Source organism: Alosa alosa, chromosome 14 (genome assembly GCF_017589495.1).
Source record: "Alosa alosa isolate M-15738 ecotype Scorff River chromosome 14, AALO_Geno_1.1, whole genome shotgun sequence".
NCBI lineage: Eukaryota > Metazoa > Chordata > Actinopteri > Clupeiformes > Clupeidae > Alosa > Alosa alosa.
In genome coordinates this window covers 30,096,305-30,117,861 of record NC_063202.1, presented here as the reverse complement: position 1 = coordinate 30,117,861, position 21,557 = coordinate 30,096,305, and positions in this window count along the sequence as shown.

Genomic DNA, 21,557 nt, shown 5'->3' with positions numbered 1-21,557 from the left:
CTGTTAGATGCACTTTGAATTGCTTGAAAGGCTTCAGCCTAAGAGATTCTCAACCCAGTGTGTGTAACTCCTCTGCCTCTCTTTAGCCTTTCTGTAAGTCTGTGGTAAAAGTCAATGAGAAGTTACAAAAAAGTGTGTCTTTGTATTTGTGTGTCAGAGAGAGCATGTGAGGGCTAATGTATTGTGTTAGAGAGAGAGAGAGAGAGAGAGAGACAGAGAGAGCATGTGAGGGCTAATGTATTGTGTTAGAGAGAGAGAGAGAGAGAGAGAGAGACAGAGAGAGCATGTGAGGGCTAATGTATTGTGTTAGAGAGAGAGAGAGAGAGAGAGAGAGAGACAGAGAGAGCATGTGAGGGCTAATGTATTGTGTTAGAGAGAGAGAGAGAGAGAGAGAGAGAGACAGAGAGAGCATGTGAGGGCTAATGTATTGTGTTAGAGAGAGAGAGAGAGAGAGAGAGACAGAGAGAGCGCAAGGGCAGAAAGTGGCCATATGATTTTTACAAATTATAACAAATTATATGTCAGGCCACATATGAGGTTCTCGGGAGCAATATCCATCATGCTTTGGTGTAATGGGATTTCCTTGGTGAGCTTCACTCCTTGCTTGAATGTCACACTGGGCTGTGGGTCAGACCCACCCCACGGTGGCAGGAAGCCTCCAGTGCAGGGGCTTTCTGAGGGTGATGGATGACTCATAAAACCCTGTCAGTCACACACAACCACCGCAGCGCACACCTCTTCTTTATTCACGGATGTCCACAAAACACATACATCTGCACGCCGCGAGTGTGCGCATACACACACACACACACACACACACACACACACACACACACACACACACACACACACACACACACACAAACAAAAATGCTAGATTCACACTATTCACGGTATTCAGGGACACAAGAAATATTCTACATGTTCTAAATGTAAAACTAAATCGTTGTCCTCCAAATTAAATGTTGCCACAATTTCATTTGAGTGTGTTGTGTATACACAGCAGGTAGATGCTGCATGGACACTCCATTTGAAATATTGTGTGCTGCTGTTCACATTTTCTTCCTGCAGGAGGAGACAGAATCCACTGAATATCATGCTTCCGTGTCGTTAATGAATATGGCACTTTCTCCTCTAAAATGTAGACTCTGGTTTGAGCTTGGACAAAACCAGTTCTCACAAAATTGTCTTTAAAAAAAAATTACTGACACCAAGTCTGTAAAGCCAATCTTTTGTGTATATGGCCCCTCAAGTCAAGTGACTGATGCATGGGCTCAACCCTGAGAAAGTCAAAATATTGCGTTGTTTTTCGTCTGCGGGGGTGAAAGTCTTTCTGTCAGAGACGCTGGATTTACTCGGCACAGGTGTGCTTGTGGCAGCACCTACCTGTCCGTCTCCATGGCGGGGCATTATGATTGATGAGGTGAGAACAGCTGAATGTCAGCACTGGGACTTCTGGCCCACGGGGAAGAGGGTGGGGGACGTAGGGGTGGGGGGTCTGCACCAACAGTCGCTCCTGGCCACAGCCTCTGTGCCCGCCGTCACAATTCAGCCCTTAATGCAGGTTGGCCCTATTAAGCAGACATACATAAATAATGTGGCTGATGCTTCTCTTAGTGAGTGTGCGAGCTGGTGCCGAAACTCTGTGCATTTCTAATTTCCTCGTCAAGGCGAGTCAAATGAAATTACTGTTTGATCCAAGGCTCTCGCTTGAATGGTTACCCTCCTTAACGGCCAAGACACACACACACACACACACACACACACACACACACACCATACACAGGCAGTGAATGCCAACACTGTGAATTATGGACTTAAATGTTTACTGTGGATTACTCTGTGGAACTAGGTAAAACGTTGGCAAAAACCATCATGTGTTCTGCTGTCCGTGGAACCAGGTGTCTATAGCCTCTAATGCAGAGGAAGGTGTGTTACTCCCCTCTGATCTTCTGCTTTCTTTCACATTTCCATTCATGTTGATCACAGAGCTTTATCTTTTTTTATTATTATTCTAAAACACATCCTCAGATCACTCATCGACAGTGGCTGTTTTTCCTAATCAGATGCATGAGGCTGTACCTCTGTGAGGCTCTGGGAAGCCTTCCCGGGGAGAAGCCCTCGAGTGGACCATCCTGAGGGAGTCGGGACGAGGACGGGGCGGAGCGGAAGCAGACCGCTGTCCCGTGCAGGCGAGGTAACGGAGAGGCAGCGGGTCATCACTTTCTTCTTTCCCTCTTTCCATTTTATGCAGAGAGGCCCGCTGCAGTCCCCGATAATGAGGTCGTAGCCAGTACCATCACACTGAGGGGATATGGAGGGTGAAACTACTGGATCGCTCGTTGCGCTGCGCTCCCCCAAAAAAGGCGAACCTTTACACAGTTGTCACCAAATGCATTTTCATGAAAAGTAATAACTTGCATAATGTAGTGTGTCATTACCAGAGGAATACACTCACAACGAGGTACTAAAGTCTGCCAGTGCCTATGCCTGCATGGCGAGAGACTGGAACAGGTGTGGGGAGTAAATCATGTTGATGACATGTCCTTCAAGAAAAACAGCATCCTCTCCACACCTCTCTGCACAAATCCTCCGTCTTTAGGCAGCCCTTAAAGAGCCGATGCTACCAAAGAAATCAGTTTTGTCTAAAGGTTGAAAAGAAACTATTCTGATGCATTGTGGGTGCAGGTTTGCTTGCTGTTATGTATTGTATATTCAGATTATATGGAGCAGTTGTAAGTTAGGGCACAGTGGAGTGACACTAAATATTCTACAAACATTTCTCTTATCTCTTTTACATGCATCTGTTGAAAGAAGGGAATTTCCACTTGACTGTGAGAAGAGATATCAGGGCAGTGGAGCTTGTCTTTGCTGGTCTCCACTCCCCATATCTCAGAGCAGTACCAACCCCATGCAGCCAAAGCACCCCAAGAGACCAGTATGTTCTGCATTAGAGAAAGTCCAGTCGAGGCCTTTGTAGTTTTATTCCAAAAAAGGAGGGGATGAGAAAGCAGCAAAAATTGGTTATAAAAGCATGGCAGGCATATGATTTAGTGGGGCAATAAAGAATGGAAAGGTGGCCATTCATCATGGCAGCGAGCTCACGGAGAGAGGGCCTGTCACGGACACCGCCAAGTCCGGGAGGCGGCTCCCGGTGCGCCTCAAAAAATCGCCCCCCAAAAACCCGCTTCAGCCAATGGCTTTTCCAGACAGGCGCGGAGGGTTGGGTGCTGACGGACGGACGGACAGACAGACGTTTCCATCGCTCCCAGACAACAGCAGTGTCGGGGTGGCGTCCCCTCAATGCCGTGTGCTGCTGGTGGTGCTGCAGACAAACTAGCTTGTCACAGTGGTCCGCAGATGTGAGCGAGTCGGATGCAGGGTTGGGATGTTTGTTGTTTGTCTGTTGTGTGTTTGTGTGCTAAAGCTTTTTTTTTTTTTTTTGCCTGCCTCAGCGTCACACTGCTTGAGCTAAGGATGACTATTCTCAATGTGGACATGTAGGTGCTACTGCACTATATGGCAAAAAATCTTTGAGCTGCTATTTGCTATTGGCCACGGTTGTTAATTCCCAAATGAAATATCAAATTAATTCAGGATCAAATCTGGAATATATTTGAAAGGTCAAGAAAAGTTTACACATAAAAATACTCTATAAAAAACATCTTCAGAGCAGATTTGAAGAAATTCAACTGCACTGACCAGTTATCGACCCGTTCAAGGCCAGTGTCTCCGAGTATGTGAATATGATAGCCAATCATTATCCATATTCTTATACTTCAAGTCAATAAATGTAGACCTTGTAATGTTATTTTGAGGAGAACATGTATAGATAGTATTTATTCAGCTCTGGGTAACCAATGCTAAGGCACTTGAACCACAAACTAAATTTAAATGTATTACCAGAAGCCAGTTTTGATATAGTACTAGTTTATCTCTCTTTAACCATTGTGGAATTGGCTGCTATGTGACTTTGGCTTTGCTTTGGAACAGTTTAGTGGACTGTGAATTGCCAAGGGGGGAAGTTTGCACACACAGGGGGAAAACTTTCTATGAAAATGTCCAGCAGAATCCATTCCCTCAGACATGACATGATTTCTGTGGGCCCATGTGCACTGTCTGCTGGATCTGTTAGGGTGATTACAGTGGTATGTAATTGTAAAAGCCTCTCCAGGTCGCTGTGTCACAGATGTATTCAAAAAATGCCTACGCCAGCGCTGTTCATTAAGTCTTATAAACTTCAGCTTACTACATGAGGGAGAAACAAACTGCTGTCAGCCCAAGGTCATGAACATTTCCCATAAACTTTCCAACTTATCCTCCGCTCCTCTCTCTGTCGGAAGTGGTAAAGGAGGAGTTTCCGACATCCTCTGAAGATGTGTCTTTTCCCCCTCTCTTTTTTATATGGCTGTTTTTACCATTCCCTTTGTTATGCCCACAGGAATCCCACGTTCCTCCTGCTCTCTTCATTGTGTCTGGCCCTCGTGTTCCATTTTTTACAACCCCCCCTCTTTTCATTATTTTTCTATCGTGCTTACTAACAGAGATGCGCTGTGCTTTGTGATGCAGACTCGCCGAGAGGACATGTGTGTGCACATCTGTCTAAGCTTACGCTTTGCTTGTTGAAAGTGAGGAGTACCTTTGTGAGAACCTAGTGTGTTCTTAACATCCAAGAAAGAAAGAAAAGAAAACAGACGAACAAGTAAAGCACTCACATGCGGGCTCCTCTGAAGAACGATAAAAAAAGTCCCCCAATCTGAGGCCCTCTGTGAACCGACGTTTAATTAAAACCACTTGTTCCCAAACTTGTACTTAATGTTTCCCATTAGTCATGTTTGAGGGATTACAGACAGCTCCAATGAAAGTCAAGGATTAAATGGAAAACGCAGATGTGCGAACAATGCGGCTTGTTTTATTGTGATCACAGTCGTTTAGTAATTACCAAAAATTTGACCAGATTTGACAAGGTTTCCTAATTCGGTCTGCAATTAACTTTGACTTCTTTCGCAGGGGTGGAAAAAAAGAGGAGTTTACTCATGGGGTTCCGTGGGTCTGTTTGAGGGGGAATCCTGGGTTCAAAAGTTCTCCTTTAAGAATGAAAAGCTCTGTTTTTGCCCCAGTCCTCTCTCATTCAGAGCGTAATTTACCAATGCTGGCTCTGACGAGGCCTGTGGCCGCCCCGCTCACTTTCTCAGTCAGCGTCTGTGTGCTTCATTGAAGATGGCATTTGCCCCTTTCTCATGCCCCCCATGACCATCTGTTGTGAGAGATGATAAGTAGAAACAGAGTTCACCAAGAGGCACTCAAATGGCAGCTGAACGACCAAACGATCATATGTTAAATACAGACTATATGTGCTTTATATTATTTTTACTCTCTCTGGATTTTTTAGCCATGCAGTCAAGGCAGAGGAGTTGAGCGCGTGGTGGGGGTACGTTCTGATTTATGAAGGATACCTAATCACCCTTAACATAAGCTTGTTTACCCACGGACTGTCTGTCTGGGGTCTCTATCTCTGCTTGATTTGTAGTGATGGAGGAAGGCCTGACCCCTAGGGGTTTGGGCCTTTCCCCTGGTCGTGTGGACCTCCCTGTTCCTGCCGGAGTTGTTCAAAGCCGAGGTGAGCACCTCTACCCCCGCCCTCATTACTAGCCGCCCTCGTCTAAAGCAGCGTGGCCACAGATGCCGGTCTTGGCAGACGATCAGTGAATTTCCGAGGCATGCCTACACATTAATTAGGCCCTGCACGTCTGCGCCTCAATGCTAGGTATATGCCTTTAATTATGAACCCTTGTTCTGACCTCTTCCACGGCAGTGTACCTGTTTTTTAAATAGTTTTCGGTGGAAGACCCATGGAGATTCATAAAAACTACATAAAGTGATGCATCAACAGTATGATGTGATGTTTAAAATTCAGGACAGTATTATTCAACATAAGAGAACGGGGAGGGTAAGGGGGAAAAATTAATCTCAGGTGCTGAGGAGAAGAGAGGAGTGGAATATGTTTGGGATCGAACTGTAATTCACTTCCACAGGGAGTTCCACTGCTAGCCATTGTGAAAGAATTGAGTGATCTATAAGAAATAAAGTTTTTCTGGGTCCATTGGTCTGATTATTATAAACTGCTGCCAATAAGGCACATGATGAAGTTTATCATTGCATTGTATACTCTAATTAATACTCTGTGTCTGTGCTCTTTGGCAGGGTATCTCACACGCAAGAAACTGTTTCTTTGCCACAAAAAGCAAAGCAAAGGAAGGCTATAGAAAAAGGAAAGAGTTGAAGGGGAAAAAAGAGAAGGGAAATGCTTCTCTGCACAGAGCTCGGAACAAGGTATGAAAGTAATTATTTTTGCTTTTCAAGATTTGGGCATATTTATGAGGCATTACTGGGGGAGTAGGCTGTTTAATGTTATTTGCAGAGCGCACACATTGTTCGCATCAGGCGCACGGAGGCTGAGAGCATGGCTTTGAGGGCCTTCAGCTCCCTCAGCCTGCCAGAGGACGGACCACGCTCAGGCGCGCTCTCTCTAACTCACGCTCTCTCTAACTCACGCTCTCTCTCACTCACGCTCTCTCACGCTCTCTCTCTCACTATCTCTCACACTCTTCTCTCTCTCTCTTTCTGTCTTTCTCTCACACACTCTTACACACACATACACTCACTTCACTTTCTCTCTCTCGCTCTCTCTTTCTGTACACTGCACACACTTAATAATGGAGTCCGTGCCCAATCACTCGCTGGATGGCCTGCTTGTCCTCCACTCTTTCGTGAGAGCGAGGCGGAGGTACGAGTGCACCCCCCACATCCCCCACACCCCCCCACTGTGCACACATATGGTATGAAGAAAGCGCCCCATCAGCTCGTTCCGTACTGCCTAAAAAGTGTGTGTGTGTGTGGGGGGGTAACCTGCTACACTCACTCAGATCTATTGCATCAGATAACCAGTTGGAAATTATTTCAGAGCACCTCAAAGTCTTGTTGTAATCTACATTATATATACTTTATGCATAATGTACGATGCACTTACATTAGGGACAATTTGAGATAAAGTGTGTTTTGTGGGGCATTTCAGTAGGGCATGAATAATCAATTTAGAAATGGGAGGATTTCAGTCTTGTTACCAGAAAAAAATGCATCAACGCACCCACACGAGGCGTCCCTTTTAGGTAATTTCTCGGATCAGAACTCTGGCAGGCAAGGACCCGTTGGCAGCCTGTCCTTTTTTGTTTCCAGTCAAAAAAGGTACAAAAGAAGGTTAGAATCACTGAAACAGTCCCTTTCCTCCGATTCCTCACCCCTAAATGATATCATTTGTATTTGTGCGGTGCACGGTGGCGCTGGGGACGAGGGGGGGTGGGGGTTTGGCGATGGGAAGCGGCAGGTCCTTCCTCTGGCCCTGACTGGCGGAGGGAGCGGGGAGGAAGTGCTGACTCGTGGGACCCACTTACAGCCGGGGGGACGCTGGCGCGCTTTTATCCCGCCCGGCCAAATGTGAACTAAATAAAAAAGAATGGAGAATGGCTGCTCTCTGGGCTGTACCCTTGCTCCCTAGCTCTTTGTTAAAACCCTATCTCTACTGCTCCATTGCCCCCAGCTACATTAAATCCCATTAAATTCACCTTCATTAAAGCAGCTACCTTCTCTCTTTCTCTCTCTCCCTCTCTCTCTATCCTCCTCGCCATGGCCCTAATGCAGGGCCTTTCAAGGACAGCGCCGTAATGAGGGTGGACTGGATTTAACCTTCAAGAGTACAGGTTTTCATTTCCAAATCAATAACTTATGCTTCAAAACCACCACGAGATCCAGCCTATAATTTTCAGGCATTAATTGCAGGGATTAGGTTTCTGCTGCAAAACAGTAAGACCGAAAAAGGTATTTAACTCTAAGCTGTGGCATGCATATTGCATTTAGTTGTGGCCTTTTTCTTCCTTCTATCTTTGTGTCTTGTGCTCGGACAAACACACACAAACACACACAAACACACGCACACACACACACACACACACACACACACACACACACACACACACACACACACACACACGCGAAAGGAATTGACAGCTTGCACATTTTCTGTGTGAGTGGCCTTGTGTGCTTGTATACAGTACAGTTTGCTGTACTGGCAAGCCTAGCACAGGCATATAGGATTTCAAAGACTCTTTATGCTACGTGTAAACAATTAGGTGAAGGCTGCTGCATGTGTTTAGTGTGCTATTAGGTGAAGGCTGCAATTTCTGAAACAGAGCCAAAGACGTGGGCCTCGTCGGTTCACGATTCATCCTCTTTTTTCTCTCTCTTTAAATCCTGCTCGCGAAAAAATTGCAAGCCAGTGTCGTCATGCGACGCGCTACATAAGGCGGAAATATCCGCAACCACTACGCGAAAGATGTCAGGCGCCCTGGCCTCGGCTGCCGGCAGTGGGAAAGAGTGAATTATAAATAGAGATTTGAACACGGGGTGTGATTAGCAGACAGCAGGTGAGATATGGAGCACACCTAAGTGGAGAGACCGGGCTGTCTCCCGTCTCGCATGAAGACACGGTTGCCAGGACGGGGCTCTCTCCCTCGCGTGCGCTGCACGTCCCTCTCCCATGGGGCGGGGAGTGGGGAGGGAGGGGGGGCATGTCATCATCCTATGGAAAGCCTTCAATTGTCCCGCGGTGATAATTTCTCTGCGACATGTTCATAATGTGAAATATTGGATCTCATCTTGAGGTTGGAGGCAGGGGGTGGGGAAAGGGGGTGGAGGTTGGGGGGGGGGGTAAGGGATGGGGATGGAGGGGGGGTGTTATCAGTGCAGCTTCATTTTTTAATCAAATCCCTTTTAAATGAGGCTTTATTAAATTACATAGCTCATACTGTGGGACTGGGACAGTGGCAGCCATATCGCTGCGCAGAAAGAGCTTCTTGGGATAATTAAATGAAATTAATAAAAGAGCCTTGGCCAGAGCGAAGCAGAAGAGAATGGGAAGGAGGAAAACCCAGCGGCCATTTTGGGGGTTCTCTCTCTCTCTCTGTCTCCCTCATTTGGATCCTGGGGATTGTGTCAAGCAAAATTAGTAAAGGGCTGTGTGTGTGTTCTGCAGCCATGAATTGTGTCTATCTGTGAGGTAATCGAGGCACGCAAACACACACAGACACACACCACACACCACACACACACACACACACACACACACACACACACACACACACACACACACACACACTTGCCTAACGCAAACCACACACACACAAGCCACACATAAGCCACACACACATGCACACACACAGACACACACACACACACACACACACACACACACAAGCCACACACAAGCCACACATAAGCCACACACACATGCACACACACACACACTTGCCTAACACAAACCACACATTTGGCCTTTGCGGCAGAGGTGAGCAGATGCTATCGCAGCACAGTCTTATCTCGGCCCTAATATCAGATTAGAGCCCATAACCGCTTATGGGGTCAGAATATGACGAGGCTCTGAGTTTTACTCAGTCCTGGTTTGGCTGCACAGGAGGAATGCAAGACAATTTATTAAAAACAGCCTGTGCTTCTTCTCCCTCCTCAGATGCAAAGTCTCTGAGGCCTAGGTAATCTCAGGTAGCTGTGTGTGTGTGTATGTGTGTGTGTGTATGTGTGTGTGTGTGTGTGTGTGTGTGTGTGTGTGTGTGTGTGTGTGTGTGTCCTGCCCTCTCCCCTGGGGAAGTGGGCCCTGGCTGATGTGCCAAATGTCAGTAAAGTGACTGGTTAGCCTCATCCCAGCCTCTGGCACTGTTGGTGACACAGTCAGTCCTCTTGTCTGCCACTCAGCCCACAGTGCATTATGTAACGACTAAAACATCTCTCTCACAATATCTGCACTAGAAACAAGCCTTTATTTTCTTTTTCTTTACTTAGATTTTGCATTTTATGGGTCTCTGTAAAATGCACAGCTGCAAATTTCCGTGTGTGAATGTGTTTTTCACATGCTTACGTGTATGTTTGAGGCCAGTGCGTTGCTGTTGGGTGTTTGCCACTCACGCTACATGCGAACTGCTTAATTGAGCATGTAATGTGGATAATTGGCGCTATAATGTGCTGCCATTGTTGGGGGAAAATTTCGCTGAGTTCATGTTTGTCTTCCTTGGCGTGTAATGAGATTGACGTTGATTCTCTCGCTCTGAGCAGGGGCCTCCGCGTCTTTTTTTCATTTTTATTTTTTTCATTCCATTTGTGGTGCGAGGGCGTTTGGCTCAGTGTCTGTGTGGCATGTGTGTGTTTGTGTGTGTTTAATGTGCCCTGTAAAGATGTCTAGGATCTCTGTCCTCGCTGCAAACATGGCAGCCACCTGTGCAGGCTGTGTTCACACTCTCTCCAGCATTTCACAGTCACCCTCAGGCTCGGGAACTTGTTAACACACAAACTGTGCCACACACTCCAGTATATTAAGCTGATTAGAGTTATAGCATAGTCCCCAGGACTCAGGACTCAGGTCTCTAGTATTTTTGAGTGATGTGTTTCTCCACCCCCCTCCAGCCCCATATAGGGCTGGTCTTGAGGCCTCGGGTCTTTACGCTAGCCCTGGTAGTTGAAACTGATACAGTATGTGTGGAAATTACCCAATGACTCAAGGGGGTCTGTGGTTTCAGTGGGGCATCTCGTGCACACTGCCTGACCACAAAAGCAAACACCTCAGCACCCCTCTCACAGTCTCTTAGTGCCCCAGCTCTGTTCGGGCTGCTACAGCAGACCTGGGCTGGACGAGGTGGATAATCTGACACACAGCCATCTGGTGACTGAAGTTTGGTAGTGTAACATGTTTTATGTTGGAGAGTTGGAGATAGCATTGTTCACAAGGCTGTGTCACCATGTCTCATCTCAGAGAGAGAGAGAGAGAGAGAGAGAGAGAGAGAGAGAGAGAGACAGAGAGACATAGGATCTAAAGAGGACTGGTAAAGAGGGGCCCCTTGTCCTCTCTGCTAAATGGGGGTGAGAAACAGTGTGTCCGGCAGCTCTGAACAAACCCAACAGTATCTCCTAGCCATGCATGACGGATGGTCGAACGGATGGGGGTGGTGGTGGGGTTGCAGAAGGGGTTGTGTGTGTGGGGAGGTAACCTGCAGAGAGCCCCTCAGAGCCAAATGAAAGTTTGGCGGGCAGAGGCTCTCAGGAGAGCGCTTTGGTGCAGTGCAGCGGCTGTGGCTGTGGCGGGGTCTTGTTTGAATTAGTTTACGGGGCGGTGAAATGAAAAGCACCATGCTGTGACGAGGAGGGCCCAGCCTGAAGGCCCTTTCATACTATCTCTCCCTCTCCGAGAGCCATATTTATATCTTCCAGACCAGTAATTAATCACTCATGCCTTCTCCAGGCCCACGGTGCTGCTGGGCCAGCCAGCTAAAGAGGGACTGTGGGGAGCTGGGGATGGGGTGGGGTGGGAAGTGTGTGTGTGTGTGTGTGTGTGTGTGTGTGTGTATGTTGGGGGAGTATTTGCATTTCATAGATCTCCTGGTCCAGTTGAAAGCCATATATCATAACTACAATTAAAACAATAATTTAATTTATGACAAAACAATGTACAATGGAGGCCGCTGAACCACAGCTTCTAAAATGAGAGGGAATACTAAGCTATTCAGTTATTTATGTATTTATTTATTTATTTATTTTCCTTTTGTTGGACTCCTTGGCACTATAACCTTGTTCAATGTAATATCAAGAACAGAATAAATTTAGTGTAATTTTCTGTGTTTCGAGTACTCTAGATTGGCCCTGTCCAAATGGAATCAGATAAAATATGTTTGTCTTACTGTGGAATGCTGAGTGTGTAATTGGAAATATGGCCATGGTCATGCATTATTTCCATATGCTCTGTGTAGTACTGCAGTGCCAAATATGTAGTACACAATGACACACTAAACCTTCCCATAAATGAACAATTATTCATGTTAATTCATCACAGACTACCATAGATTTCATACATTGACAGTTTAGCAGTTACCATAATTAACTGTTCCTTTTGAAAATATATTTCCAGTAAAAGATAAATGACACTTTTCATTAGGAATATGGTCACTGAACAGGAGAGTGCTTTAAGGAAATAAAAATATTGCATCCTGTGCTCTGTCGTGTGGGCTGAGTTGTAGTAGCAGTCGGGTTTGGCTTCGGCAGAAGTGAATGCTGTTGGTTTACAGTTTCCCTGGAGAAGACAGCGTTGAACAGGGGCTACTTTCAGCACACTTTTCAGATGTTTCTGTGGTAAACAAGAAGGGAATGACACAGGGTGAAATGGAGCATTTTATTCTGTGGTGTGGATTTGCGCTCTGCAGAGACGATCTCTCTCTCTCTCTGTTTCTTTTTAAACAGTGCTATGTGGGCTGTATTACTGGGTTTCAGCTAAATGGGTTTTGGACTCTTATATTCAGATACAGTATCACAGCAAGATCCGTAGTCCCTGAGAGTATAGTCAACCCATGGCATGGACACATCGTAAAGGTCAATATAGAAATTATATTACCAACTGGATTTCCTTCCACGTTTATATGCACAGTGGGCTGTGGTGTTTTGGGGGTACTACTGACTGACTGTTAAGGTACTTTTCAAAAATATAACTTTGATGGCTTGTTGCAGCCATATTAAAGCGCAAATAGCATAAATCAAATTTGAAGCCAGTGCAGTGCAGCACGCGGCCCTCTAATCTGTGGCCTGCTTTAGCCTGGGGAGCTCTGAGCTCTGATGCCAACCCTCCCCTCACCCAGCCAGCCAGTCCGTCTGCCAGCCAACCAACCAGCCAGCTCTGGCCGGGGCTGTGAAGTTGGAGGTGCTCTTTACTGAACTTGACGTTGCCTTCTGAGGGGAGCGACAGACACTTTTATGTCTCCCTGTCAATTGAAGTTTTTTTTAATGCACCGTATATTTTTTTCTCTTCTGCCCCACTGGCAGTGCGCTTTAATTAGATTACATTCTGCGAGGAGCCGTGGTTCAGAATGCCAATTTGTCTCTCAGACTGTGTAAAATTTGCTGTTACACTGGCTGCCAAACCGAGCAGGTGAGAGCAGACGAGGTCCTCGGGCACAATAGCATCCACTTCTTTTATTATTTTTATTTGATTTATTTATTATTTTATTTGTCTGGTGCTCTCCTCTTCCTGTCCTCCTGGTTTTGCATGCACACAGCAGCTTGCAACACAAGAGCATAAACACTTTAATGAAGTGGCTAAAGTGCAAACGCAATCAAACACAGGGAGAGTATGAATTTTCATTAGGGCACCGGATCTAAAATTGGTCTCTCTCACTTGTGGACGGTGCTGGTGCTTTGGCAGGCAGTAGAGAGAGTGTGCACACACATATTCTGTAACACACACAGACATACACACACACACACACACACACACACACACACACACACACACACACACACACACAGAGGTACAGACCTGGAGCTCTGACACTGTTAACTGCTGCTCTCGTTACACCTTTCAGACAGCACACAGGAAGTGCTATTCCACGCTCTGAGGTGGAAGTGCATAAAAACGATCGAAAGTCCACACAACGCGCGAGTGAGAGAGCACCACATTTCAAACTCGACATGGCCGCCATCCAATCATGGACGGGTGCCAGGAAAAATGATAATTGTCATGAAAAATAAACTCAAAATATCATTATTACCATGGGCCATGTTGCTTCCAATAACAATCTGACTTTTTATTTAGTCTGTTACAAATCTATAATTTACATTGAAAATAGGGGTCTATGTTTGAAGAGGCCAGCCAAGGAAAGCAGAGGAGAAGTGAACAGCTGTAGGTAATTAGAGTTAGCTTTGGGATGGCCAGGGATTCAAAGTAAACATGGACCCTTTCCACAGTCAACAACATTTACAAATGTAGAAGAAGGAAGCTACTGAATTTGCGAAGAATGTGCAGTGGGGATGGAAAGCGTAGGAGCATGAAGCCAGCAGATGGCGAAAATTAAATCCATGCAGCGTGCGGCTAACAGGACTGTGGGTTTATTCTTCTGACAGTTGGCCTTGCAGTGCTTAGAGGGTCAGGAGGAGACTGCTTTAGGTCAGTGCAGCATTGCTGATTTTTTTTTTTTTACCCCACCTCTGCGAAAAAAAAAAAAAAAAAACTCTTTTGGGAAAATGATAGATTTTATTGTTTCTGCTGAACATTCCTTGCTTGATTATCATCACTGTGGACTTTTAATATTTGATGCTCTTCAGTTTTCATCTCTCTGTGCTTTTGATGTTTGGCCATGTAGAAGAGCACCAACAGGATGACTTTAATTTGACTTTACTTGGACATAGATGATGAAACTAGGCTGTCAATCTTTCCTTGTCAACCTGCACCGATAGCATGAAATATGTTGATTTTTTTTCGTTTTTATAGGGATTGGCATGGAAAAGGCTGTTATCCTCTTGCCCAAGGCAGGCCTCATTGTCCCTGATAACTACTTAATCTTTAAAAACTCCAACTTCTGAGCAATCGTTCTCCTTTTTCCACTGAGGTCTAATGGAGCACATAGCAGTCTTTTAAGAGGTCGCTCCAAAGGAATGTATCATGCGGATACATTTATAACCGACCTGAGATGTCCCTCAATAATTAATGATATTGTAATATTTCATGGTGAAACCCATCCTTTCTCATATCCAGGAGACACTGGCTGGATCTTTAACCCCAAGAATAAGTGAGCTGAGGGATATCTCTTCCATACTCAAAGTGGATTTTTATTGTTAAATAGGGATATGCATGCAAACTCTTTTGGGTGAGGAATATGCATTGCTTACATTATCTGAAAGTGCATTGCAAATTTCGCTTAGGAGTGGAGCTCGCATGGGAGCATTCCCTTAAGAATGATATCTCCTCTTTCAAGCTTTTGGGCCTCTAAGCCTCAGCTGTGCCCACCTGCCTAACGTTTAAAAAGTGCCCTTAATTTATCAGTGGCTTGGCATCCCTGGCATTGCATTACCCCCGCTCTGAGGACCCTGCCGGAGAGGTATGCAAAGTGCCTGAGTGAAATGCCAGAGTGAGAGATGGAGGAGCGAGAAGCTAATCCGGAGGCGGCTGGAATGCATTGGCCCTGTCTGTCTCTCTCCATGGCATCCCTAAACCAAATATTAGCAAACTGGCTGGACAGTCTGTCTGAGGTAGTTGCTTTTAACAGCTTGCCTTAAAGCATGTGTGCACACAAAAAACATTTTCTCTTTTTTTTGGTCCAAACCCTTATTTAAAATAAAGTTGGCTGTGGAATTTGATCGTAAGTCGAGGGGCCCTCTCTCCTTTTGGGCTGTCTTTAACAATGATATAACAATGGTATTAAAAGTGCTGGTGTCGTGAATTATGGAGATATGAGTAGGCATTTGATTTGACTTGTAAAATGGTGGGTTCGACCAGCAGGGAGGGTTTGGTTTTGTTTTTCAAAGCTAGGCACGACTTCAGAGGAATGAGGCTTAACATTTGCTTCTTGTTTAACCCTGCAGCTTGAAGAAACAAAATACCTCTCACTAGAAGCCGAATCACTTCATTAAAAACAATGAAAAAATGTCGGCCGCTCCTTACTGTGCCTGTTGGTTTCACTCTTAATCTTTCAAACTGTCACTAATGTGCGTAGGTTGTCCTTTAAAGTAACGTCTGAGGTTCCTGCACCAAATGCGTTGTGGCACGTATGTAAAGGGCTGCATGGGTAAAATGTGCTGCGTGTAAGCTTCAGTGCTTGTACATGGTGCCCTGCCTTCACATTTAGAAGGAAAACTTTTACTTTACTTTTATCACTGAACATGAACTACATTTTAGCTGGAATATTTTTTTGTGTTTTTTTTATTTCAGCCTAGAGAGCAAATATTGCATTGTGTTTGGAAAACCTTCACACACATGCACACTCTCAGCCCCATTATTCCATAAATAGTTTTCAGCTAAAAACACACCATTCTCAAACATCACAATTTTGCCTAGAGACAGGACTACAGTAGCCACCTCGGCTGCGTTGGTGGTGGGAGTGAGTGTGTAAATGCTTCTTTCCTGCCCGCTGGCCAGTCTGTGCTCTGTCTGAGCTGTGTCAGGGCTTGTGCTATGGTGCATGAGTGAGGCTGGAGAGGGTCGGGCAGAGGGAGGCCTGACCTACGCCCGTACAGCGCCCTTGACCCCGTCGGTCTCGACCCTGTCGGTCTTGGCTGGGTGCACTGCCTGCCGCTTCACCCTCAGATCATCTGGAGTGAGGAAGTTTTGCGGTTTTATGACTTAATGACTCCTGTCGGATCTGATCAGGGGACTGAGATGAATGTTGCCAGCTGTTTTTTACCCCTTTCTCTCTCTCTCTCTTCCTCTTTTTTCCCTGTTTCCTGCTGCCCCCCAAAAACTCCTTGGTTGTGTCTTTGTCTCTCTTCCTATCACTCTCTCTTTCTTCATATCTAACCCATACCTTCTCACCACTCCCCTCCCTCCCTTACACGCTGTCTTGTTCATAGTTAGCCAGCGTATCCCTAACACACACTGACCTCTTGGTGGTGGTGGAGGCTCATGTTTGGGAAGGTGCAGTGTGCTGTCTGAGCTCACCAAATGCGGTTTGTTTGAAGAGCGGCCGCTTGCAAGCGAAGAACCCGGTCAGTGGTCAGTTACCATTTATTTACCGAGGGACACAATGTTGATGACGACTGGAAAAAAGAAACTGGTCGGATTGTGTTGGCCAGATTAAAATGTTTTTATAAGCACTTCTTCCTTCCTCTCGGAGCGGTTGGGCAGGCCGCACATCTTACGCGCGCTGTGTGGGTCTCATTCTGCATTCAGAATTAAACACCATAGTCACAGTAGTGGCCAAATCTGCATTTAAAGGAGAGACATTTTTGGTTGGCCAGGATCTGAGAACCAGGGTGGATAGTGGAGTGGCAGGGCAGGGTGTGTGTGTGTGTGTGGGAGCAGGGATCGGGGACTGTGCTTGACCCCTCCCGTTCCCTGGAGGTGGGCCAAGGTCATTAGTTTTAGTTTTTGAAGTGTTCGGCCTTTTGATGTTCGATGTTCTCTTTAGGCAGCCTGGCCCGAAGGATATTTAATATCGCTCCAGCAAATTTCCAGTTAGGAATAATTTGAACTGAGCATCTGTCAAAGGAGCAACCGTTTAAATACATTGGTCGCGGTTAAAGAGGCAGAAAATGAAGTCAGATTAGACAGAGCACCTTTCCTACATAAGGAGTCTGGTGGGGTCCAGAGTGTGTGGATGTTGGGTTGGCACGGGGGTCGGGGGGGTGTGTATGTGTGTGAGGCGTGGACTAGCTCCTGCTGTCCACTCATTACCAGGCTCGCCCCCAACACCAGTTAGGTTCAAACGTGCCCTGCCTCCCTCTCTCGCGCGCGCACGCGCTCTCTGGCACACAAACACATACAGTACTCCTGTGTGAGCGCCCAGCTGAGGGATTGTCTCAGCGTTTCAGCGCCTTGATATTTTATTTATGAATGTTCTGGGGGGGAGAGAGAGAGAGAGAGAGAGAGAGAGAGAGAGAGAGAGAGAGAGAGAGAGAGAGATGGCGTCCCAGACTGGGGCCCTCTCTCTCCCTGTGTGTCAGACACCCGTAGCAACCCGTAGCTTCCCTGGTGCCTCCACATCAAAGATCCCCTGCACTCCTGCAGGCTGTGCTGTGGTAGGGTGGGGTAGGGGGATTTTATCATGGTACACAATCCGAGGCTATGTTTTATCAGTGCGCGTGTTGAAAGAGCATGCATTAGACTGTCTCATTGTCAGACACCCCCCCACACTCCTGTCAGGGCTTATTGCTACTGACTGGTCTGGACGGCCGGAGTGGTCGTCTCCGAGCTCGTTTCTCCCTCAGACAGTCTTTATCTATCCACGGATGAGGCCAGAAACTGCTGAAATGTGTGCTCATCGTTTTTCTGTTTTACAGGAAGGGACGCAGGAGCTTGGCACAGATGGGTACTGCCAATGCCAGTGCCAGTACCAATGCCAGGTGTGTTTCTGTTGCTTGTTTGTGCCCGTCGCAAACAAAATGCCTCATCTGCATCTGTTATTGTTTTCTGACCACTCTGCTCAGAATGAAAATCAGAATCAGAATTTGCTTGAGTCTGATGGAGACCTCATCCATAAATTGTTTTTTTTTTGTCTGCTGAATATATATATATTTTTTGCTCTTGTGACATTTTGATCTAGAGCATGATGTGCATGAATACATATTTTTAGATTTGAGCGATGCAAGAGAATGAGGCGAGCCCTGTGACCTGTGAAAACATGACCTGTGAAAACAGGCACGTTCTTGTTCCTCAGCTGGCCTGCATTTGAGTCAAAGCTCACGGTTTTGTGTTCTGTATGCGAAGCCCCCCAGCGTGCTGCTTTACCGCCTGACCTTTTCTGCAGATTGACTCTGCCGAGTTTGAGTGCCGATGATGGGGGGAGAGTATAGGGGATGTGATGGGTGGTGGTGGTGATGGGGGGGGTTCCTTGTTAAAACCAATGAGAAACACAAGTGTGCGTGCCCCCCACCCCATCCTCACCCCCGCCCTTCAGCTGCCCCTCCACCTGTGCCGAGGCAGGAAGACGGAGGATGAAGACAGGTTGCGTGAGCTGCGCGGCCCAGACGCAACCTTCTGGGGGAAATAAACAGCGCATTAGTTCCAGGTCGTCTTGGAAGCGTATGAAGCAGACATGTGTAGCTGAGAGGTTAGGGGGAGTCCACTCTGGGGGCGCGGGGGCTGGGGTGAGGGAAGGCAAGGCTGGGGATTATTAGTAGGAAGGGACTCGTTGTGAACGGAGCTTTCTCTCTCTCTCTCTCTCTTTCTCTTCTTCTCTTTCTCTCTTCCTCACCTGCGCTTTCCTCTCGGAAACCTGTAGTTCAGTTTTAGCCATGTGCTGCTGCAACACATCACTCTCCACCCTCCTCCTCCACCATAACTTTCTCACATTAAACGTTTGCTCTGCATAAAGCAGACAAATATTTTCAAGGGCCAAGTTCACAAGCATTTTAAGTTCTACCTTGGCCATTCTCTCGCTGTTTAAAGAGGCCTCTGAATGACTGGCTTCAGCCAGCTTTTCGGACAAAAGGGAGTCTATTACCATCTCACTTTCCCTGCTCCCAAGAGACTTTATTTCCCTTTGTACTTGGTGTTATGCAGTAGGTGCCATGCTGTGGGAGCTGCACAATTAACCCTACAGTAAGCAGGTGATTCATTAGCACAAAAATAAACGAGTCTTTGGTGTTAATTGCATATAAATTGCTGCTGTGCAACGGTTGCCATGAGTCCGATTTGGAACATATGCATTTTATAGAGTTCATATATGTCAGTCCTGCCTCCGCACTAATTAAGGGTTGCCATTACAGTATGTGTCTGTTTTTCCTCCTAGAAAAGGAATTCAGTTTATGATTTATACATACAATCTGTAAGTGACTATTCACACACTATGGGCTGGATTCCTGTGTATGGATTGAGCTTAGCCCTAGACAGAAAGAAAACTTCAATGAAAGTCTCCATTTAGATAAGCTTTACGCTCCAGACTTATTTACATTTTTATTAAATCTAATTTAAAGCTTTTAGTCTTTGACTAGGCTGGCCATATGAATGCGAATGTTTTTTGGGCCAGTTTAAAAGCTGTAGATGTATACAATTTGTAAAGTACTACTTTTGCCCTGTAGATGCTAATGTTTTTGACTCTTTATTAAAATGAACTGCAATATCATGCGGTCATTACTCTAAGAGGATTAGTGTCCACGTTTGTCTTGGCAGCGAGAGATCTGTCCATCGCAGGTGTGGAGATGCACTGGGCGCCTGCAGTGACTCAGTGGGCTATTTAGTGTTAAATTGTGGCGGAGAGCTCAGGGTTTTGGGAGCCCAGAGTCATTCGGCTAATTGTGCTTCCAGAGACTGGGCAGATGGAGGGAGGCAGAGAGAGAGAGACTGAGAGAGAGGGAGCTGGGGGTGTTTGATGTTGGAGGAGTCGTGTTGCCATTACAGACTTTGAAGTGAGATTGGGTGTTAAATAACCAGGAAATGGGCAGTAGTTAGTCCCCCCTAAACTTTCCCCCCATCGCTCTCTCTCTCTCTCTCTCCCTCTCCTCCCTCCCTCTCTCTCTCTGTGCGTCTGCTCCTACGGAGGTGGCATGTAGTCTGGCAGGCAGGCGGGCGGGTGGTTGGCTGGGCGGCCGGAGCTGAATGTTCTGTAAGTGTGCCGCTGTGCTGGAATAGGCTGTCAGGGTTCATTAGCCAAACCTGCCCGCCGTCTGAGGAGGAACTTGGCCGGTGATTTAAAACCAATCTCCATTACCTGGCCTCTTTCTTATTAACTCCCAGAGCCATTACCACTCCTCTGCTCTGCTCTCCTCCTCTACCCCCACCTCCTCTGCTCTCCTCTATGCCCAACTCCTCTCGTCTCCTTTACTCTCCTCTCTGGCTCTGGTGCTCCTCATACTGGGGCACCTGTAATGGAGAAGTTCCACCGGATGGGAGACAGTATGAGTCTCTGTGACCTCCACATCCCACTGATGTGGTGCCGTCTCTGGGCACTGGGTGGTCTCTGGCCTGGTGATCTCTCTCGGAATTCACTGATGTACGGCAGTGAATGCCTTGCATGTAGATCCATCCATGCACTACTATGAGTGTGCTGAAGGAATAGAACTAGTTTCTAGTCTGTGGACTAATTTATGTAAACTTTTGTCTTTGCATGCAACCATGCCAACATCCAAAATAGATGGATCGTCTACAAAAGGTCATGTAATGCTTTGGCCCTGTTTCATGTTTCAGCTTACCGTGGTGGGCTCATTAAAGCACCTGCTGTGCTGTCTGGGGCTTGGCTTCGTTGGGAACGTCTCATCTCAGCGGTGGTGCTTTGCATGAACGTGAACGAGGTCGAGGAGCTGCTGGGGAGAGAGAGTTGTTCACGTGCACGTGTGTGTGTGCGTGTTGTGTGTGTGTGTATGTGTGGAGCTTCTGTTGCGTCTCGGCGGTGCCGGGATTTGGGGTTGGGGGTTTGGGGGTGCTGGTGGAGCTCTGAGTGCCATGCGCCAGCGCCAGGGAGCCGGCGAGGGAAATGGGGTGAAAGGGCAGGTGTCTGCCACAGAATTTAATTAGGGAGATGGGCCGCTTTGTCCTCGATACTGTGGCTGCAGGCATTCTTTAATTGTTCCCCCACCACCAGCACCATCACTACCCCACTAGCACCACCAGAGCCCTGCCCCTCCTTCCCCCTCCCTCCGTATCCCCCCAAGACTTCCCTTGCACACCACATCATCTCACTTCTCAACTCCATTAGTATTCATCCTCAAGGAGCAATGCTCAGGGATGATTTAAGTGTAACTCGCACACTCACACGAGTATACAAAGACGTTCATATGCACACAGTCCAGGTAAGTACTGAATGCTCTCAGACTAATGGATATGACTTTGAGAGAAGAAGAAGAGCCAGGCAACGCTTTGCATATACAAGTAATCATAAATGCAACTGTCTCCATTACTAAAAGGTTATACAAGAGGTTGGACATTGGTGTGTTGTTGATAACTGTAAGAGTCGCTTAAATGCGCACAGTAATTAAGCAACCCTTCCAAATTTTGGTATGACCTATTTATAGTGATGATGGCTGAT